This window comes from Mirounga leonina, unplaced genomic scaffold (genome assembly GCF_011800145.1).
Source record: "Mirounga leonina isolate KUSES-001 unplaced genomic scaffold, KU_Mleo_1.0 Mir_82, whole genome shotgun sequence".
Taxonomy (NCBI): domain Eukaryota; kingdom Metazoa; phylum Chordata; class Mammalia; order Carnivora; family Phocidae; genus Mirounga; species Mirounga leonina.
The window spans coordinates 7,597,722-7,614,606 of NW_023270825.1; positions in this window are offsets into that span (position 1 = coordinate 7,597,722).

Sequence of the window (16,885 nt, forward strand, 5' to 3'; positions counted from 1 at the left end):
TTCTCCTTGGGACCGCCCCCATGACATCTGTTTGCCCATCCCTATTACTGACCCTTTCCTTCTCTTCCCATTGGAGTCCCCAGCCTTTCACAGCCGAGTCAAACCCCAGCTAGAAGGGATGGCACTGCCCTGTGAGCTCCAAGAGCCCATCATCCATTCCAATCCCGGAGCCTTGACCAGGGTTGTCCGGGGCATGAGGCATGGCAAATGCCACAAGGCAGATGTTCAATAAGTGCTTTTTGATGCGGTCACAGATGGCAACAGACAAAGTATGGGGTTGAAAGATGGACTAACGGTGCCTGAACTGTCTGAGTGGGGAAACTGAACTCTAGCTCATACATTGCAAAGGGAGGCAGAGGAGACTGACTCACATTGGGTTCTCCATGATGCAGCCATGGCTCTGACCACACACAGCCCCATTTTACATTGTCCCCATTTCACGGATGCAGAAACCGAGGCCCAGCGACTTGATGAAAGTTTTGGGACCAAAAGGCAACTGAGGCAGAGCAGGCACAGGTCTGCTCTGCCCTCCCACCTTTTCTGTTTCAATAGCTCCCCCCGGGGGCCAACATGCTACTCAGGTTGGTCCACTCTGAGACCCACCTAGAATTCTCTGGATACACATATTTGACCAACTGCTGTGATGTTTAAGTTCATGTCTCAGTAAGAAACTATGGCAATTGCAAATTACATCAACAATTACACAATATTACCTGCTGCCATATTTTCCTAACATGATTTTGACAGGAAGAAATTTCCGTGAATGATGCAACTGAGAGTTTTGGGAGTCATGGGAGAGCTTCGAGCTTCCTTCACATCTAACCCCTTTGTTACATGCGTGCGCAATTTATTCTTCCCTTCACTCACTCACCACGGATTTATCAAGCATCTGTCTGTGCCAGGTGTCATGCTAGATGCCAGGGATACAGGGATGGATAGACTTGTGCCCACCGCAAAGATTCAGTACGTGGTTGGGTCAATGGCCACTACACAAGGAATTTGAATACAACATGACAGGTGTGGGGAGAGACATGGGGTAAATCAGGGCAGCCTGGAGGCCACAGAGCCCTAGGTTTGAAACCTGTGACCTGGAAGGTTTGTGGCTTTGGACAAATCAATCTCTGTGGGCCTTAGTTTCCCAATGTATAAAACAGGGAAGAGGACTCCCCTTACAAGACTTTAGGAGAGCCACATGAGACAAGCTACAGAAGCTACAAACACTCGGGAGAGGCTCCACAGAGCAGGTCATAATAGCTGGAGGTTGGGGGATGACTACTAACTAGTCCACCAGACCACAAATTCTGTCTACTCATCTCTGCCAGGCAGAGATGAGAACAGGCATTGCACAAAGAGCAAGGGTCAGTGCAAGAATGGAGTCCATAGAGCCAGGTGCCAGATGGGGAGAAATCGGGGTGGGGGGGTGCTGAGATGGTCCAAGTTAAGGGGGCAGGAGTAGGTGGAGGGCATAATGGAGAATTAACATAATGACAACGTTAAGAACTATCAGACCATAGCTCTCGGTTCTTGAGCAGATGCTGTGCTGAGTGCTTTCTGTGTATTACATCTCTTGGTCTGTCCAACCACCCAGGAAATAGGTTCTATTCCAAATCCCATTATACAGACGCGGTAACTGAGACACCGAGAGGTTAAGGAAATTCTCCTAGAGCTGCACGGTCAGGAGGTGGCACATGCGCTGGAGGCCAGGACAAGGGAGTGACTGGGTTCCAAAACCCTCATGTGTCTGCAGATGTAGTTAGGAATCACCATTATTTGCTGTTTTAACGTCTTGCCAGTTCTCAGGGAGCTCAATAACTTCATCACAGCCAAAAAAAAAGATTCACATCGCAACCTAAGATTTGTTCTTGATCTCCTGAGCTAGATTATGCACACGGAGTCTTGCTTTCACACCTTTTCGACATTTGTACTGCTTAATTAAGGCGGTGACTGGCTGCCACAGCAGGCTTATTTGTTCTACGGCAGCAGAGGTAGAGGAGAAGGTCCTTGAAAGGCTCAGCCGTGGTCCCAAGGGCTCCGAGAGGGGTTCAAACCACCAGATTTGCTACTGGAGGCCAGCTCCCCTTCACTGGGCCATGCACCAGGCTGCAGGGACTGTGGCTCATCCAGCCCAGAGCCTCCATCCCCGGGGCCAGGGAGAGAGGAAGAGGGCAGGTCTCAAGTCTGCGCAACCTGGTGCAAGAGTTATGAACAGTGCCCACGAGTTAAGAGCTCATCCCATGCCACTTGCTGTGCTAAGAAAGCCCTTGGAGTGCATTCTCTACTGAAAGCCACTCACCTGCTCTAAGCACTGGGCACCACTGTTACTCGCCCTGTTAAAAGACAGACCCCACAGCTAGCAAAGGATGGAGCCAAGCTACAGACCTGGAGGTCTTTCTCGGAGCCTCTCCCCTTAACTGCCATGCTGCTCGGGCATGGCCACTTTATTCCCTCTCTGCCTCAGTTCCTACATCTTGCAACTGGGGGTGATAAGGACCGCCTTTCCAAGTTGCCAGGACATGCCATGAGATCTTTGCTATAATGCATTTCTCGTGGTGCCTTGAACGAGGTCAGGTTTCCATCAACCCGAGCTGTGTTACTGCTGGAAAGGGGCTATCAGGGGCTGCCATGATGAAGCACCACAGACTGGTGGGGCTCACACAGCAGAAATTTATACTCACAGTTCTAGAGCCTGGACCTCAGAGATCAAGGGGAAGCCAGGACTGGTTTCTCCTGAAGCCTCTCTCCTTGGCTCACAGATGGCCACCTTCTCCTCCCCTGCAAGGACACCCGTCAGATAGATTAAGGCCTGCCCCATATGAATCACCCTTTAAGGGCCCTGTCTCCAAACACAGTCCCATTCTTGAGATACTAGGGGTTAGGATCCCAGCATATGAATTTTGTGGGGACACAATTCAGTCCACAGCACTGGGGAAACCGGACAATCAATCTCTCTTCCAGCAAATGATTCTTTCATTCTCAATTCGTTAGTGCTGGCTTAGATGGGCCCACACCCTCCTTCTATTCAACAGTTATTATGGAAAGTGAACAGGGATTCTAACAGAGGGTACAGGGACAAAGCTGAGTCTCTCTCCATCCCTGCCTTCCAGAAGCAGGCAGCGTCCCCAGTGACTAAGATGTGTATCGTGATTGATAGTTCATAACCTTTGCAACATTTAACTGCCCCAGTGCTCCTAAAGGGAAAGGTTCTAGCATTGTCCTTGTTCCTCAGCCATAGAGACCAATGCCCAAAGGCTAAGTGACTGGCCCCAGACCACAGTGACCATGTCTTTAATCCCAGAGTTCTGATCCCCATTCTAAGGCAGTACCCAGACTGGGATGCTCATTCTCCAGTCACACATTCCACTCACATGGTCAACAAAGATTTATTGAGCTCCTATATTTGTGCCAAGCTTCTATGGAGTTTACATGAAAGCAGAGGGTGACAGGATGCAGAGGAGGGGACAAACCAAAGAATCACAAATTGTACAAATAAACAGGACGATGTGATTAGAGTGAGAATGCCTTGAGATAGCATGACCTGGGCAGGTCTCTCAGAAGAGGTGACCTTTAAGGGAAGACCAAAGAAGGCAAAGAAGATAGTGCAAAGGCCCTGGGGTATCTTGGCATGAGCTGTTGTTGATAGGTAGGTGGGGCCAACTCGCACATGACCTTAGAAAATATTATTCTAAATATTATAGAAGTAAAGATAAGCTGGACTTGCACTAAGAGATCGAGAACTCTGTTTGATGATAATCAGTACTCTCTCTGATGTTCTCTTTAATTTGTGGTAGGAACTGGGAATGGGTATAAATGGTATTTAAAGCTTAGACTTTCTGGATCCACAGCCGACTTCCTCTTTGCAGGGAGCACCAGGGGAGGCTGCCCAAAACATAAGTGATCCCAGTGGAAGCCTCATTTGGGTCAAATCAAGGACATTGTACTATTCAAGCTGCATCTGTGGGGGACCCACGGTGACCTTGGCTTCCCCCCACCCTCCGGGTGCGGATCAGTTTTTGGACTTCATGGGGAGGCGGCACTGCCCCCTGGCTGTGGTTGGGGTGGACAAGGCAGAGCTGAGGCCAGTGGAGGGGAGCTTGGGAACCTGGTACCCTCCGGGCCGCCATCTGCAGGAACTGGAAGGAAAGAAATGGGAGCCGCAGTCCCGTCTCGTGGTGCCTGCTGACAACACGAGGCACATCACGCCACTGTAAAACAGCGGGACTCATTTCTGAGTCCTAATTGACGAACAGCTGTGCTTTAATAGACTACACCGCCTAGTTCGCTGGTCTCTCCTCAGGCCACCCCCGAAATGAAGGCTCCCCGGGGAACTGGGAAGAACAAAGTTTGCCTTTGTTGAGTCTTGGGGGGGGGTGGGGCGTGAAATTGTTAATAAATTAATAAGTGGTAAATGAATAACTCAACTAAATGGGTTTTAGAACATTGGTTTCTTCCCTTTTTATTGGCCATTCCATGATCGTCGCCGTGAAGAACGTCAGCGGGTCCCCTTAAAGAACCAAGAGGTGACGAAAGCTGGCAGAAGCCAACGGCCAGGGCTGACACTGTGTCACCCCCCCCCCGCAACCCTAAGGGGTAGACAGACCAAGGATTGTAATCTCCATAACGCAGGATATATCCTGTTTATTTGTTGCATAGCTGCTCCGCACAGGAATTGTGCTGGGGATCCCGGGCAGAGCAAAATATTCCTGGTGCCTGCCCTCGAGGGGCTCAGAGTCCAGTAGAGGGCTTGGCAAACCAGGGCCCATGGGCCCCATTCGGCCTCCCATTACTTTGGTATGGCCCGTAGGCCAAGAGTTGTTGCACATTTTTTAATGGCTGAACAGGATTTTATGATTCATGAAAATTACATGAAATTCACATTTCAGTCACTGGCAAGAAAGTTTTGGTGGTGAATGGCCACGCCCACTTGTCCAGGTCTTTTCGGTGGTTGCTGTCACACTGCAAGGACAGGGTTGAACAGTTGGGGCAGAGGCCGTAATGGCCCACAAAGCCTACAGTATTTACCCTCTGCCTTTACAGACAAAGCTGGCCAATACTGTTGTTGGGGAAAGAGGGATCCCGGGAGGGAAGGGGGAGGCAGCTTGCATTTACTGAGTGTGGGGTATCTCACAAGCATGGGGTCATTGACCTGTCACTGCCAGGCAGTGGGGTTGGGGGTTCTTTCCCCACTTTATGAAGGAGGAGACCAACATTCAGAAAAAACCATGTGGGATGGTTAATTTTATATGTTAATTTTATGGCTTGGCCATGGTACCCAGAGATTTGGCCCACTACCAGTCTAGCTGTTGTTGTGAGGGTACCTTTTTAGATGGAATTAGTACTTAAGTCAGTAGACTTGGAGTAAAGCAGAATTGTCCTTCATAATGTAGGTGGGCCACATATAATCAGTTGAAGGCCTTTAAAAGCTAAAAGACTGAGCAAGAAGGAATTCTGCCAGCAGATGGCCTTCAGACTTGAGCTGCTACATGAATTCTTCCCTGGGCCTGCAGCCTGCTAGCCTACCTGGTATATATATTGGTTCATCCTATTGTTTCTGTTTCTCTGGAGAACCCTGACTAACTTAGATTTTGGTAAGTAGATGCTAGGAATTGGAGGCAAGTCCATTGGTGAAGCCACAGCTGGAATAGAAGTTTCCTGCTTCCTGGTCCAGAGTGCTTCTGACCCAGGACTGGTCCTTAAGCAGGTCTGGCCACCTGTAAGACATGGGGGTCGTTAAAGCAGAGCCAACATGGTGATGTCGTGAGGATTTAATGAAATGGTACATATAATGGTGCACAGAAAGCCCTCAATGAATGTCAGCTCTCATGGTCATTAACATCACTAACTCTGGGCCCCAATCTCCCCCAGTGGGCAAGGGCCAAGTCTGCCCCTCCAGTGGCCACTGGACACTCCCCTGGACAGCATCTCACTTCACCAAGTCCCAGGATCCAAGTCCCGGGCAATCTGTCGTCTGTGTGGGTCTGAGCCTCAAACACACACATCCTTCGCTCTGAAAACCCATGTTCTATGTATAAAAGTGTAAGAAATAGTTAAATGTTTTCTATTGTTGTATCAGTGAACCAGTTCAGAGATTGCCGACTCAATTCAATCAAAATTAGTGACGAGAGAGCGATTTCCCGTTCCATTCAGCATGGAGAGCTTTTTGTTTTGCTTTGTTTTTACTGGAGGTGATTCACTGTAGCTTTCCTGGAGGTAAGCTGAGGAGCCCCGGCTGCTTCGTGTCTCCTTTTGTCTAGATAAGTGTTATCCAGTAAAATGAACACAATAAGACTATGTTTACCTTAGTGCTGTTTAAAAATCACAGTGCAATAAGAGATCAATAGCTCTCCGCAACAATTTACCAAAGACTGGGCTGGGGAAGAGAAATTCAAATTGCATTGATTTTTTTTTTCCATGAGTGTGTATGAGTGTGACATAGTAGTCCATGAGCAGGAGTGTTGACAATATGGCACATGAGCCCTGAATCTAAAACACAAGGCAGAAGGAGCCAGGAGAAGGAGAGCTAAACTGTTGTGGTTGTCACCCATTGCCCTGGGAATTGGTAGAAATTCAAGAAAGACAGGAGTGAGGGGTGATTTTCTCACACACACTTCCCATCTCTCCACAGGTCATGATGTTGGAGCATGGAGGTCTGGAAAAGGATGGAAAGTGGAGACCTACAGCCAGCCACAGGGCTCCTGGGGTTGTGTGCACAGCAAAGAAGTTAGGTCTCTGAAGGCAGATCCTGCATCTCACTCATTTGGACCCTAGCCAAAATAGGTGCTCAGAAAATGTCTGTTGAATAACTAGACTGAGCCACAACAGGAAGGAAAGAAGGAAGGAAGGAAGGAAGGAAGGAAGGAAGGAAGGAAGGAAGGAAGGAAGGAAGGAAGGAAGGAAAGAAGGAAGGAAGGAAGGAAAGAAGGGAGGGAGGGAGGGAGGAAGGAAGGAAGGGAGGGAGAAAGGAAGGAGAGAAGGAAGAAAAGAAGGGAGAGAGAGAGAGGGAAAAGGGGAGGAAGGAAGGGAGGTGGGAGAGAGTGAGGGAATGAAGGAAAGAAAAGCAGCTGAGACATCAAATAGACCAAAGCTGGGCTCTGATCCATGTTCACTCTTGACCTTGGGCATGCTGTTTCACCTCTGTGAACCACATCAATACCAGAGTTGTGAGAAATAAGCAGAACCATCACATACACACTTTCTGGTATGCAGTAGGTACCCAAGTAATGACAAGACAGAGTTGAGACTAGATCGGTCTCTTTCTGCTACAAACACTGCAGTCTTAATTCCCCAGAAAGAATGCGTTCTTGCACTTGGCTAGTGAACAGGTTCCCCGAGAAGCAGCAAGACTGCCCCCCTCTATGGCCACAGCCAGCAGAACTAGAGACAAGAGGTGTGTTTGCCTTCCTGGTAACCCTGCATTCCTGCTCCGACCACTTGGAAATATGCTTTGGAAGAAGGAGAATTTTTTTTAAGTGGGGGGAGGGGAAGGGGAAGGAATGTAAGTGGAGAAATTATTGGAACTGGAGAGGGGTTTTAATGGCAACGTTGGCATCCTGCAATTTCACACATTAAAACATATTTTTAAAGAAACGACTACAGTGCTGATTGTATAAGGGCAAAGCTTTCCACTCTTCAGACTATTAATAAGGGCTTCCCATAGAGAAGACAAATACATGCTTGATGCATTTTTAATCCTTTGCCAATACATTTGACTAAAGCTGTTTGCTGTTTCAATGACAGGATTTAACTTGCCCTTCTGTATTCAACGTTCCTGATTATTAATGACATTTAGGAAACACACAAGCTATAAAGTTACATTCTGGTCGAATTGGAGCATCTCCTCCACACCCTGCAGAAGGGGATGCACACGCCTCCAAGTGGGCAGGAGCCGCTTCTGAAGGAACCTGCACCCTGGACTGGGGCTGAGGGGACTCCCCGACACTGTGCTGCCTCCACCTCTCAGCAGGAAGCCGGTTCAAGGTCAGCACTGAGCAGCTGCTCCTGAGGCTCCAGCTCCCTTGGTTGCTTTTCCAGGTGCTGTAACCTTGACCATCATTTCCATGAAAACAACCCCACGTTGCCTGCCCTTGCCTGCCGGGTGATAGGATCTCAACAACATTAAACCAGATTCAAGGAGGATATTTAGATTTCTCAAGACCACCCCCCTCCCCAATTCAAATGCCAAATAATGAAGTCTTCCAGGAAGAAGAGGTAGCCAGGAACCCAAATAATTTCAAAATAGGGGGTCAAGGGATCAAGAGAAAGCTCTTGGATCTTAACAGAACGAAAGCAGAGGAAAAAAATCGTTACCCGGACACAGCTGATTATTTTGTGCTTTCTTTATTATTATTTTAAGAGAGAAATTAATGCTCAGATTAAAATGAAACTGCATATGCTGATACTCTCCAGGCCACCACCTTTATTCAGCTGGGTGATGCACGTTAATAAGAGCATTAAGCAGGCAAACACACTAGGACATGGTCAAGAACACTCACAGATGAAAAGCGGGGATGGGGGGCGGGCAGGGGACACTTTGCTTTGGTCTTGAACTGTTCCTGTCCTGGGGGAGGATTCGGGGTTTTGGGGGGGAGGAGACAGGCCTGCAGGTAACAACCAGAAAGGAAGGGAAAGGATGAGCTGACTTTATAGACAGCAACCGAAGAGGACCCCCCTTTTCCATCTGCAAAGAGTCATTCACACAAAAGCCTTTCAGCTTCCCCGTATTATATGCTCAGCCCTGACCCCCTATTGTAATGAAAAGCAGGTCCCCCTATGAATCACAGAAAATCAATACCACATTTTACTAAGTTTGCGTTAATTTTACACCTTTCAGCCTCCGGATGGGAATTATTGCCTCAGAGATGAGAAATCCTCTTCTGCCCCACTCTGCAGTTGTCTGAGTTTCGGGTTTGGAAAACCCTATCACTATTTAAAAAGGGGGGGAAGACCACGATGATGAAGAAGAAGAAAGAAGGGGTGTTGAGGGGGGTGCAGTTTGAGAGATTTTAATAGCTAATAATAGGAGAGAGCATAAAAACGCAGATCCAATTTAAGCGGAAGAGTCCCTATGTAAGCATTGCTTGTCAGTCTCAGGGTTAGTGTATAGGGGCCAGCTCCTGAGCATGGCAGCCCAGAAATATAAAGTCCAGATTTAATTCTGATACAGAGAAATACAATTTCAAAACTGGACGTCTTATCATCGGCATGTCCCACTGGAGAACTCATTTCCCTAGCAAAAGGCTGTCAATGCCATTATGTTGTACAAGGAAGCAATTTACCACTACAGCTAAACAGGGCTACCAGGACTGTGGGAACTTAAGCATTTGAAGTTATCGCTCCGAAAAAAAAAATAACATTTCAAATGTCAGTGAAATGGGAAGGAATAATTGAAAAGTATCAATCAGAGAAGCAACGGGGTTTTGAAGCCAGACCGCAGCCTGCCTGCCCAGCTTTGCTCCTTCTCCTTTCTTTCTTGCCCTTCCCCTACATGCTTGCCTTGCAGACCAGCCCCTCCCCGTTCTCTTTCCCCCACCCCACACCACCCCCACCCCGAAACATCCCGTCAGTCCTTCTCACGCAAGTTCAAATTCGACTCAGGGAAAGGAAAGCAGGGGATGACTTCCAGGGGCTGACAGGTCATGATGCAAATGTGCTCCCTGACCAGGGTCCTGAACCACCACTAGGCTCAAAGTCTACAAGAGGCATGACCCTCCCGATCCTGGGAACTCACTCACCACGTCCACAAAGCACCGGAATGTTGGGCCCGAGTCCAGTGACTCCTGATGGTGACTGAAATGGAAACATTTCAGTACAGTGTGGGGTCTGAAGACCACAGAATTTGGTTTCTATCCTGGACCCACCACAGGTTTGCCCCGCTTCACCCTGATGAAGTCATTCCCTCTCTACTAAATATCCTTGTTGGTACAATGAGGATAATGATGTCTACTTGCATGGTTGCTGGAGGGGTAAGACACAACTAGAGAGCAGCTAGAATCCCACCCGGCATGGAGAAACAATCAGTGTTACTACCCTTATTCCACTGCAAGAATAACATCAGACTTCTTACCTTCTGAAAGGTCCTGTGTGAGTGATCAGTTCACCTCTGGGAGCTCATTGCCACCTGACTCCCTTCTGTTCTTCCAACACTCCAAGCCCATCCCTACCAGAGGACCTTTGCACTTGCTCTTCTTCCTTCTGGAATGCTCTTCCTATTGGCCTTCACACAGCTGGGTCCTCTTTTTGTTCTCAGTTACATGTCATTTCCTCAAGAGGCGTTCCCTGACCGACCTTCTTGAGATGGTACCAGCAGCCAGTCATGGCTCTCTTATCACTGGGCTTTGTTTTCTTTATGGCACTTTGGGATGTCTGTCTCCCTGACTAAAGTACAATGTATATGAAAGACAGTTTGGCTCATGTTCTGATGGGGGCTGACAAGTCCAAACTCCGCAGGCTGGAAATTCGGGTAAGTGTTGATGTTAGGTGTTGGCAGGGCAGGTCAAGAGGCAGGAAACTCAGCTGGGGTTTCTGTGTTGCAGTCTTGAGATAGAATTGCTTCTTTTTCAGGAAACCTCAGTCTTTGCTCTTAAGGCCTTCAACTGATTGGATGAGGCCCATCCACATCACCAAGGATTATCTGCTTTACTCAAAGGCTGAAGTGATAATCTCATCTTAAAAATACCTTCACAGCAACATCTAGGTGGGTGTTTGGCCAAACAACAGGGTCCCGTAGCCTAGCCAAACTGACACAGAAAAATGAAACATCACACATAGTTAGGTTAAAGAATTTGACAGAAAATACTCTGGAAATCTCCATCCGATATGCAGCTCTGGACATTCTAGGTCTGCCATCCCACTCGCGCATGGCATCCCTTGATGCTGTATGAAGTGTTGAGGCATGTGATTTTGTGTTCTGCCGCCTGGGTTTTCCAGAAATCCATTGCACACACCGAGTCCTGGGAAGCATTGCCTCTCAACCCTGTGGCCATGGAGCTGCCTGCAAAGTTCTCCCACCAAACCCAGTTCTGCCCTTCCAGTTACATCCTGCTCTGGGCTCATCCCTCCTCAGAACCCAGAGACATTCCCCCTCCTGTCAGCCTCATCTAACCTGCTTCCACCCACAGCCTCTGGAGCCCAGGAGTAAGGGAGCTCAGGAACCCCTCCTGCATTTGAGAGTTAAGGGAATCCAAACTCCTTTCATGTTCAGACACCATCTTGTCTTCAGAGTCCCTCTTTCACTTTCCTTCACGTGTTCAGAGAATCCTTAGCTGTTCTCATGACCTCCGGATGGGTCCCTTGAATCTTCCAAGGTCCCTGCAGCAAAGCCCTGAGTTGTCCCTTTGTTATATTTAAAATAACTCCTCCCACAAGAGAAGTTGCCAAACGCCCTACCAACAGGTATGAAGTCGTGAGTGTGGCGACATCCACCCTGCTCAGCATCTGCTCTGTTTCTCTTGGTTTCCCTTACTAGGCTCAAAGGTCCCCAGATAAATAGAAGAATTATTCTCAGAAACAGGTGTGTCAAGGACACCCCCAGCTCCCAGTCTCTTGACTGACACAGTGAAACAACTTCCCTCATCCTTCAGACAGAACACTGAGGGAAGCGTGTTGGTTCTTCACTCTGTTGTTGAGTAGAGCAGTAATGAACCCAGTTCCCTTGGCCCACAGCCAGTACCAGCCCCACCCTCACCCCGGGGGGGCAGACTTGTCACATGGCTACTATGCTAAAAGGCAAGCGGGAAAAGGATTGTACTTAGGGTTGAGGTCTTTGGCTCTAGGTGGCCATGGGCAAGCTGTTTACCCAATCTGCATCTCATTTCTTCAACCATAAAATGAGTGTGATCAGATTTACCTACTTGCTCCAGATCATACAATGGTGAGGATCAAAAGGATGCTTGTGGAGGTAATGTACACGTTGTCATACAAGTGAAAAATATAGGGAGAGCACAGCATCTTCAAGAGTTTCAGCAGAATGATAGTATCATATGCTTAAATCACACTATCATGCACCAGACCCTCACTCACTTAATCCTCACAACCATCATCTGTTGGAGGCCACTATTATCCCCCATTCTAGAGGTAAAGAAACAGAGGCCAAGGGAGGTTAGGGAACATTGCCAGGGAACATTCCCACCAAGACTCAGAGCAGGTGAGGCTAAAATCCAGGCAGTCTGGCTCCAGAGTCTGGATTCTTAGCCATGACCCCATGCTGCTTCTCCAATCATACCTCGCCCTGCACAGTGTCTTACACAGAGCTGATATCCCACAAATACTTGTTAAAGAAAGAAATCCTCAACATAAAAAACAGCCCAAATCCTGAAAAGATATAAAGAATTGTAGCTTTTGCCAGTGCCTTGCTTGTAACAAGCTCTCAGTAAATATTTGTTGTGTGAATGAGTGATCTACTCAGAGAACATTTCCTCAATCTCTTTATTAGTGAAAACTGTGACATCTGAAATGTATCGCCATTGGAGTTTCTATGAAGAATTTCAGCAAGCCAGAGGCTTCTTGATAACATGCAAATCACAGAGAATCAGTCTGCCTGGCCAACTGCTAGCTCTTTTTGATGCTATAGCAAGACCTATGAGTCTCCTTTTTCTCATTATATTATCTATCTAAGACATTACAGAGTGCTAAAACAAACAAACAAACAAAAAAAAAAAAACCTTCCACTCTGGAGGGCTGAGGGCCTGGCTCATGTTTTGGAAAATTGTTCTTGAACAACACTTTAGATATTCTACATCTCAGTTTATGTTCGTTGTGTGTTTTGTTAACTCTTCTTAAATCCCTCGGCACTAAGTTAATAAATTGATATAACCACATTTTTTCAAGAGAATTTCAAATGGAAATCCCAACACCAGAATTAAACCCTTACCCTAGAACCCAGGCTGGTGATTCTGGTTCTAATGCAACTTGACTGGATGGGGAAGGGACTCAAACCCATTCAACTTTGGATGAGATGTGCTAGACATTTTGGACCCAACAACAGAGGTCTGAAGCCTTTCTAGGATGGCCCGCACTGGGGGCTGTCAACCATCTCCAGGAAGGGGTACTTCCTGTTCTGGCTGCCCATTTCATGGTTGACTATGTTCAAGTGATGGAGTCTTGGGTCTAGGACATCAAAATGTGCCTGTCTGTAGCTTCCTCCTTTGGCGCCCAGAGCCTAAAAAGCAAGCTCAGTCACTGTTCTGCTCCACAGCATTTGAAGTCTTTGGCCCTAATTTCCATGCCCATCGCCCTACCCCTCCCTCCAAGAGATCTCATATCCATTTCCCTTAATAGTTCCTCCTAGAAAAGAGTTTAGAGTTTTCTTTATCACCCGTTCGCACCAGCCTAGAGATGCTTTGTCTACATCCATTTTAAGAAGTGTAGTGACTGCCATGAATATCAGAGTGGGCCAATCTACAAAGTGGAGAATGAAACATCCACTCTCCTCTTGTTCAGGCTGATATACAGTTATTAATGCCGTTCGACATACTGCTAGGAGAACTCGCAATGGGGACTCCAAAGGTCAGCTCAAAACTCACTTCCTCTGCATTAATTTGTACCTGAAATGCACAATAAAAGACTTAACCCGAATCTGGATGTAACAGTAGCTAATCTTAATATAAACGGTGAAGACCAAATCTAGCAACGAATGGATGGATTTGACTGAATTAGAAGAAGATGCTGACTACATCCATCTGTCCAGAGAATGAAGAGACTAGTCTGGTGGAGCAGAGGTCGGCACATTTTTTCTGTTAAGTATTTTAGGCTCTCCAGGCCCTACAGTCTCACCACCACAGGTCCTGCACCCCATAGCACAAAAACAGTCACAGGTAATTCGCAAACAAATGGATGCGGCCGTGTGCACATACGACATTTTTTATGGGCACTGAAATTTGAGTTCCATAGGATTTCATATTCCCTTTGATCTCTCTTCCACCATTTAAAAATGCAAAAACTATGCTTCGCTTTCAGGCTGTACCAAACACAGGTGTCAGGGACCAGTTAGCCGGCTCAGTCCGTAGAGCAGGTGATTCTTGATCTCAGGGTTGTGAGTTCAAACCCCACATTGGGTGGTACAGCTCACAAAAAAAAAACAAAAAAACAAAAAACAAACAAACAAACAAACAAAAAAACAGGTGGCAGGTCAGATTTGACCCACAGACTATAAGTTGCAGACCCTCCCACCCCTGTGGGGTCTAGAAAGACAGTGTTGGAGAAGAATGTCAATGACATGGCTTCTTCTCTCATTTCAGCCTCTGACTCCCTGAAGACCTCAAGCGGGCCACTCTCCCCAGAGCCCTGCCTCCTCCACCAGTAAAGTGAAGGGTTGGAACACCTTGTTCTCACATCACATTTCTCCCCCGTAGGAAGGCTCTCGGGTTTCCAAGAAGGGAGAAATAATGGATAATAGAAGCTTCTCATAAAACACATTTACCTAAAACTTCACCACTCTGAAGCCTACTCAAAATGAGGGCAGGGTGGCAGGGGGATCACCCTGGAAACGTTTCAACACAATGAAAGGTGGGACACGTTTCTGCATAGAGGATGCCAGAGTTAGCCAAAAAATAAAAAAATAAAAATAAAAACAAAGGGCATGGACAGCGCACTAAAAAACACAGTGTCCCACTTGCCGTTTCCAATAAAGAAAAAGAAAACCCATGCTTTTCTTCAGAGTGAACTAAAAACAGCAGGATTAATATTGATGCAGCAATGGGAAAAGCAAACAGACAGGCAGGGACAAGACTTGCATCCAGCCTCCAAAACACATGTAAAGTTGGAGCTAAAATGTCATATGCATATGTAATTTATATGCAAAACTCTCCTATAACAGGGCCGCCGACTGCCAAGTCTCCCTTTGCTACTTGCCTGATACCCGCTGAAACTCTCTGATTTCATATTATCAGTCACCTACCAAGGGCAAGTCTGTCTGAGGAGAACACGGAAACTTTCTTAAGGCCAGGGTCTTAAATTCTTCTCGCACATCGCTTTCCCGGTAGCTCAGCAGGTTTCGGCAGGAAGACCTATTTTTTGCTCCTGTGCGGGCTCTGTCCCTGGCAATGAGTGACTGGAACAGACTGCAAGCAGCTCTGCCAAGAATCTGAGGCTCTGATGATGTGAGCCAACCTCAGACTAATAATTTTATATCTCAATATAAGCAAAAGAGTTCCATAAAAATAGACCGTTTTTAACAGGATGGTATTCTGTGTTGAGAGGGCTGAAGAGCACGAATGCCATGAGAACATCTTTCTCGTATCTGCCGTACCTAACTTTAGCATCTTCCATATGTCTATTTGTCTGATCGCTGAACTTGGGGAAAGAATGTTGAATGAGATGTGACTCTTCAAACTCCACGCCTGGGATCCTTCGGAGGTGAAATACCTATTGGTGTGTGTATAACACTTCCTTCTTTCGAGTTCCCAGGAAACGGAAAACAAACAAACCCAAGGCTCAGACTATCGGTATTCTTCATCAAATGTACCCGCGCATGAGACCGGGTGCACGTGTTTCCGCTTATAAATTAGCAAGACAAATATTGATGCTGTGGAAGGCTGGGTGGGAATGGCCTAGGAACTCTAACGCATCTTTTTCGACGTTGGAAGCCGTGATGAAATTCACCAGGATCTCTCAGATGGCCGAATCCTAATTGCCCAGGCCAACGCAGGGGGTTTCTCCCCTGCAAGTTCCCCAGGACGGGGGAAAGGTGGAAGAAGTCCCTATCGGGTGGACCTCCAAGACTGACTGCCACACAAGGAGAGGTAGAAATGAAAGAGGGGTCCATCTTTTCACTGTTGGGGAAGGAAACCTGAGAATTAGCATCTGGAGAACTGGCTGAACCGAATAGAGCAGAATTAAAGGCAGGGTACAATGTCTTTCATGACCTTGTGAATCAGCTGGAACTCTCCAGAGAAACAGAACTGATATCATATTTATATAAAGAGATCTATTTGAAGGAGTTGACTCATGAGATTGTGGGCACTGGCAAGTCCAAAATCCACAAGGCAAGCTGGAGACACGTGAGGGCTGGAGTTTGAAATCTGTAGGGCAGACCGGCAGGCTGGAAGCTCAGGCAGGAGTTTTTGCAGCAGTCAGAAGGCAGAATTTCCTCTGGAAACCTCAGTTTTTGATCTTAGGGCCTTCCAACTGCTTGAAAGAGGCCCACCCACATGCCTGAGGGTAATCTCCTTTGCTCAAAGTCAACCGATGGTGGAGGTTCCCCACATTTACAACAGATGTCCACAGCAACACCTCCATTCCTATTTGCTTGAATAACCGGCCTCGCCAAGTTGACGCATGAAACTCACCATCACACGTCCATGCAGATATTGAATTAGGCATGGCTCAGGGAAAAGCTCTGTTCAACCAGAAGGAAGGGAGAGCATAAGTACTCCCGAGGTAGACCTGAGCATGTGCTCTCAGGATCCACCAGGCAGAGGAGGGCTGAGTTCTCCTTTGCTCGATATGGGGAAGTTCAAGATGGGGCTTCTAGTCCAAGAGGAAGGAGACAGACAAGGAGACTGACCCTGGCAATCATTAGAGAAGACAATGATGATAATGTTACTAATCATTGTAATTATTGATAACAGGTAATAAGCTCTCCCATTTGCATAATGTTTTACAACTTTATTTTAAGATTTTATTTATTTGTTTGAGAGAGAGAGAGTTCAAGTGAGGGGGGAGCAGAGGGAGAAGCAGACTCCCCACTGAGCAGGGAGCCCAACATGGGGCTCAATTCCAGGACTCCAGGATCATGACCTGAGCTGAGGGTCGATGCTAACCGACTGAGCCACCCAGGCGCTCCATGCTTTACAATTTTAAAGCAGCTTTGTAGCCACAGTCTCTGGATGCCTATGTCCCCGTCACACGGCTCTAGGGTCTGAATATAATGTTTTGAAGTTTCAAAGCATCT